We start from the raw sequence: 6324 nt of genomic DNA on the forward strand, positions 1-6324 counted from the left end.
TCACTTAATTGTGCTGAATCATGTGATATAGGCCACGCCCATTTCCACCCACGTTTTTTTTTTTTTCGGACGGGCGGCCACAGTTAGTCGCTATCTTCAGGTGGACGGACGGACGCTCGTCACCCTCACCCGCTATCGCTATTGTCGGACCGGGGGGACACTCACTTGTCACCCTCACCCGCTACAAAGCAGCTAATATTGAAAATTAGTGTAGTGGTGCTGAGCTAGCAGTATAGTGGTGCTGCGCCACCGTTCCATTGTTTGGGGAGAACCCTGCTCCATCCAGGTGACTACCTCCCCATGACCCACTGAGGCTCTGTGAAAAAAATGATAAACATTTTTCCAATTATTTTGTTCACTCTGCTGACATGACGTTTTTACTTGAAGAAATTTGGGGACCTCGAAAGTGATCATGAGTTACCACAAGGACTTGGATTTTCAGCAAGAAGGGAAAGGCATTTCGACCATGGCCTTACTCTCTCAATCTTCACTACATCTAAGTATTTTAATCAGCCTTGGTTCTTTTAGATTAATCTATATTATATACTGAAATTTGATCTTTATCAACAGGAATTTTTGATAATGATTGATAGTAACTGGGCTACGACTGATCTGTATGCTTTGCCTATGCTAAAAATTTGTAATAAACCTTCAATTGTAGTTAAAGTAGAAGTTATGACACTGATTTTATGATTTTTTAAAGGAAGTAAAATTAAGATTAAAAAAAAAATGTTACTCTAGCCAACTAGATTTAGACAGCCTCTAGGGTATGAAAAAAGCCCCTAAAACTCATCTTAGCACCATGCCAAGTGCTCAAATCATTGAGAGGAGAGCTGCCATAGCTGGTGACTGTATCTGACTCAAGGGCTATTCATGGCAGGACATAGGTTAGACATCCGGATGTAGGCAGTGAGAAGCTAGGCAAGTCTCCTCGCAGCTTAAGCAGTCCCTAGTTAAATCAATATCTAAGCAAAACCTTGGAAGTTTAGGGACCTAATCCTTTATAGCGGAGGGCTGGTCCAGTACCCTCTGAATAGGGGTAAACCCAGGATCTAACAGAGCAAATACAGTTGCTTGATGTACTGTGGTTACAGCAAATACACCAGGAAATGGATAAATTGGATATTTTGCAAACTAGTGTGGTTTTATCAAAATAGTTACAGTTACAATACAGTTCACAAAACCACACACCCAAACTGCAAAATACCTCATATATCCTGCAAAATGAAGCACTGCAACCAAAACGACATATAGCATTATCAAAATCAAACACTTCATTCATATTACAGATTCTTGTCTAATGAACTCCACACTGTTGGGTATAATTGGACAGAGAGTCCAGCCTCTCGCAGTGTCAGCTAGAGGTAAGATCTTTAGCCCGAGCCCGAGCCCGAGCCCGACCCGGCCCGAAATTCGGGTCGAGTCGGGCCTAAAATGTCAATCATTACGTTCGGGTCGGGTCGGGCTCGGGCTTCTCTCTCGCTGACTTTTTTTAAAATAAATATATGTTTATAAAAATGTATACTAAAACGATGTGTGGATACTAAACTAAGGAATACTTGTTGTAAATAAATAATTTGGATAAAACAGAGAAGGCGGCGCTGTAAGGTAATTGCTATATAACTACTACTAAACAGGAGGCGCAGAGCAAGAGCACGCTTTGCGCACGGCTTTGCGGACATTTCGTGAACGTAATCTTGAAATTTCGGGTTTGCTTCGGGCTCGGGCCTGCAAATCAAGTTAATTGGTCGGCCTCGGGCTGGGTCGAGCTTTAATGCCTGCGGGCCTGGGTCGGGTCGGGCTGGATTTTTTAGGCCCGATCTTACCTCTAGTGTCAGCCCATGGTTGATGATATGATCAACTGAGGTTGCTCTGATTTCATTTTATTGACTTCCTCTACCATGGCCATGACCTCCTCTACCAGCTCTACCTCTCACTCTTCCTCCACCTCTCATTCTCTTCCTCCCTCCTCCTCTTCCACTCACCTGTGGTCTTTTAGGTCTTACTTCCTGATTTAAGTGGTAACAATTACGGTAACAATTGTTTGGCAGGTGGCACATATAGTGGCCAATGAGCTCATGTAGTGTTATTTTAAACGGCAGTTTTTGAATTGGCAAACATGTGACTTTATGTCAGATTGTTCTGTCTTATGCAGAGACCAGTGTTCAGTGCATTTAAAAAGTGCCATTTTGAATTGTAAAATGTGTGTAAAGCGGAAAATGTGTTTAAAGATTTGGAGACTTGAGAAGAGGTTTTAAATAATATTAAATATTTGTGCTATAAATGTCATTTTAGTGTGTTAGCAACTGGAAAAAAAACTGTAATAAAAATGCAAACAATGCAACAATTTCTTTTATTAATCATTAAGATATTTACTTTAAAACTAACATTTATTATACAAATAGCAAAGAAATAAATCAGTGCATAGGTTGTTTGAGTGACATTAGCGAGTGTGCTGTTGAGAGAGAGAGACAGAGTGACAGTGAGTATGAAGTCAGCATTAACATTGTAGCTGTGCACATAGCAGTAAAGCATGTACAACTTATTTTGTCAGTGAAAAGTTGCATCAAAATCTCAGGACACAAGCAAAGCTCCTGCTGATTAGGGAAAGAGGCTAGAACTAACTTTGCACCAACTTTGACCAAGGCTAATTCCTGTGACACTACTTGTACATGAAGGGCATACTACTTCCTACATGCACTGGTGGTGACTGTAAATTGTGTGGTGAATGATCATGTAATGTGAATGCAACTTATGGGGATAGTGGAGTGGCGTAGTGCAGTGATGCCTTGATTAACCTAAACTCTCTAAATCAAGAGGATTAGTAGTAACTCAGTTGCAGTGCTCAAAAACAACAAAAAACTTATGAATACTAGTGAAGACAATTTTCCAATGAAGACAAAATAAATCAAACTGCATCATATCAGAAGTTGACAATAATGGCTGGCCCCGATCTGAAGTCACTAGAAAGAAAAGATCTGTTATATACTGCACTATAACCTGTGTGTGTGTGTGTGTGTGTGTGTGTGTGTGTGTGTGTGTGTGTGTGTGTGTGTGTGTGTGTGTGTGTGTGTGTGTGTGCGTGCGTGTCCTGGCTGTATGTGGGTGGGTGGCTGTGTGTTGCTGCGGCCAGCTTTGAGAGGGTAATCCATCTCCATCACTTAAATGATTATCCCCATTAATCTGCTATAAAGTAATAAAGTAAACACCCTGCTCCTCCCCCCTCTCTTCTACCTCCTACTCCGCCTTTTCTCTGAATAGAGGTTCATTAAGTCTTGAGTACATTAATAAGTCTTCATGTCCCCATACCGTTTCTATCACCTGGTGCTTGGGGCCCCAAGAGGCCCAGGTCTCTCTTTTCTCTTCTGTCTTTATGTATGAGGTGGGGAGAGGAAAGTGAAGCTGCTTGTGTGTATGTGTGTTTGTGCGCGTGTGTTTAAAAGAAAGAAAGTGTATTAGTGTGTGGATGAGACTCATTTGTGTCTGTGTGTTGACATGAGGGAGAAAGACAGAGAGAGAGTGTGTGTGTGTGTGTGTGTGTGTGTGTGTGTGTGTGTGTGTGTGTGTGTGTGTGTGCGTGTGTGTGTGTGTGTTAGTGTGAGTGAGTGTTTATGTGAGTCTGTGAAAGACTGTCACTGACTTGAGGTGATGAGCGCAATGGATTTAATTTTGTGGTGCGGGACTCAGATGGCCCTGGCGGTCGCCACGGTAATTTGCCTGATCAGGTTAGAGAATCATTGCTGTTGGTGATCAATCATCCAGGTTGTCACGGTGACTTGGGGCTTGTTCAGCATGGAGTCGCTTGTAATTGGCACTAGATTGATGTGGCCATGTTTGCCGAGCATGTCAAACAAAAGTTTGGTCAATTAATGGGTGTTATAATTACAACCCCTCCTTCACACACAATGTGTGCTTAATAGGAACACAGTCTTGTCTTGTATTGCTGTGCTGTCCCTGAGAGAGAGGATGACAATGACTGGACAAGAGAAGGCTGCCAAAGAGTCTGGGAACAAGAGGAGTGTGATTGTGCATGTAGCATTCCTTCTATCCTGTGCATTGACTTGCAAGTAAGCTGTTGTATCTACACCTCTTCCTTAAATCCCTGAATTTGTGCTGTCTGCCTTTTGTTATCAGTGTTTGGATACAATTGTTATTCTCTAATGTTGCCATTAAGGAATCAGCCTGAGGAAGTTCCAAAACGTTTTAATGTTACGGATTTCCAAATTGCAAACAACACGGGTGAAATAAAATAAAAATGGTTATAAACTGATCTTTATCCTGAGAATCCCCTGCAATGATCAGCTGGTGTCAGGTCATCACTATGGGAATGTCTGTCACAGGGACAAAAAAGCATAAGCGGCTATGTTTTGGAACGTACTTTCCAGGTTGGGTCAAAGGTTAGAAACTATCATGACTCCTGGTTGAGTGTGTTTACTCAGCTTCCTGGAGCTGGTCGGAAGCTCTTGACTGCATGCCACTCAGGCCTGTCAGACCCAGAAAATTTATGAGCTGGAAATCCCTGAGTTCACACACTCTTTTGAGCAAAATGGCTTGGCAAATCCATGTGAAGTCAGAGACTGCTTCAGAAAGTGAAAAGTGAACAGATGACTGATGACCTCAATCTCCGGTTTGGTACAGTGTAGTTAGTGCCAGTACTTCTCAAAGATTCCATCCTCTGTGCACCCTATTGGTCTCCTTCATTCAAACTGATTTTACCTCTTACTGAAGAGATTATGCATCCCAGGGAACTGCCTCAGGCAAAAAACTAAAGAGAGCTACTGTCTGACAATTCTCAAATTGACAATGGTGAGAAAAATGGGTTTTAGTTGTGGCTCTACGTCCGACTTTCAATCACTCTATTTATAAACTGTGAGCAACAAAATTTAAGTCTGCCAATGCTGTTAATCTTTCAATCTTTAATCTTTGTCCAAGGGGAAGTTAAATATAAATAAAAGGTAGAAAATGTTCATTTTTTAGGAAAGTTTGCTTTCAAACATATGGATATTGAAGGGAGATGCTGCCACAGTCATGGTGATTTGTGTACTTCCAGTACTTCCCTGGATTTGTGTACTAAAAATAAAATACATATTCAGAAATTTACTCAAGTTTGCTTTGAATCTTAAGGGTATACCACCTTACAAAGACCACACTGAATGCAGCCTAAGACACCAATCCTACACCAAATAACTAGTTTTAATGTTGTGTCATCTCACATCACCTGTGCCTCCACCAAAAGGCTGCACTTGAACACACAGCAAATACTACAGCGGACAGCTAACTGCTTTTTTATGGTCAGTGCCAGCCCTGACCAAGATTTTCACTAGCACCCCCTTGCATCGCAGTGCAATCAATTCTCATACACTCGCACAGAATCCGAAATGTCCTCAAGATTTGATTTCTTTTAAATAAAAATATTCCACCAAATAAAAATGAAGAAAGGAACAAGTGATTAATTAAAAATACAATATAAATAAGGCATTGCACAAAGATATTAAAGAATATTCTATTTACTTACAAAATAAAAATATGCTGTGTCACTTTGCTGTGCTGAGGTAGAGGGACAGGGCTGTGTCACTGGGCTGGTCGTGAAATATGTTAAAAGTGCATCTGAAGAGAGAAGAGAAGTATATGTGACTACTGCATGTGACATTTTAATTAAAAACTGATGCTTGGTGTGGGCTATACGTGATGTGTTCTAAGACTAAAATAGACTAATGATAAAAATACGATGAGATTCATAGATTCATTCAACTTTATCATCATTGCAAAGCAATCAATCTAACCAAAGTGCACAAAGCAGTAAAGTGCAGTGACATTAATATATATAATAATATGAAATGTGTAAAGTGCACTGGCATTGTCAGCCCCTAGTCGTTTGGCTGTTAATTCATCCATACTACAGCAACAGGCTCTTCACAGCACTGATTCAATAAGCTCACTCACAGACAGGCTCCGCTGCCAGTTTATAATGCTTAATCAGCTAAATATTGAAGAGACAAGGGCCGAGTAGTACCCATGGTACAGGACATACTGCACAAACTATGACCACAGCCACCCAGCTGACTTTCTGCCTGGGCCTTAAAGGGATATTCTGGTGTAAGTTTAATCCATGGTCTATCACACCGTGAAACTGTGTTAGACTCCCTCTCGAGAGATCAAGTTAGCAGACTGCTAATTTACGGAGTTTTATCAACCTCAGAAACGACCACACAACAACAATCCACTGCAGTAAATGGATCCAAATATAAACCGCCACCAAAAAGCCACAAATAATGCTCAGAACAGCACCAAACTTCAGCAACAGTACAAATAGGGTCTCAGCAC

This window comes from Acanthopagrus latus, chromosome 15 (assembly GCF_904848185.1).
Source record: "Acanthopagrus latus isolate v.2019 chromosome 15, fAcaLat1.1, whole genome shotgun sequence".
Taxonomy (NCBI): Eukaryota; Metazoa; Chordata; class Actinopteri; order Spariformes; family Sparidae; genus Acanthopagrus; species Acanthopagrus latus.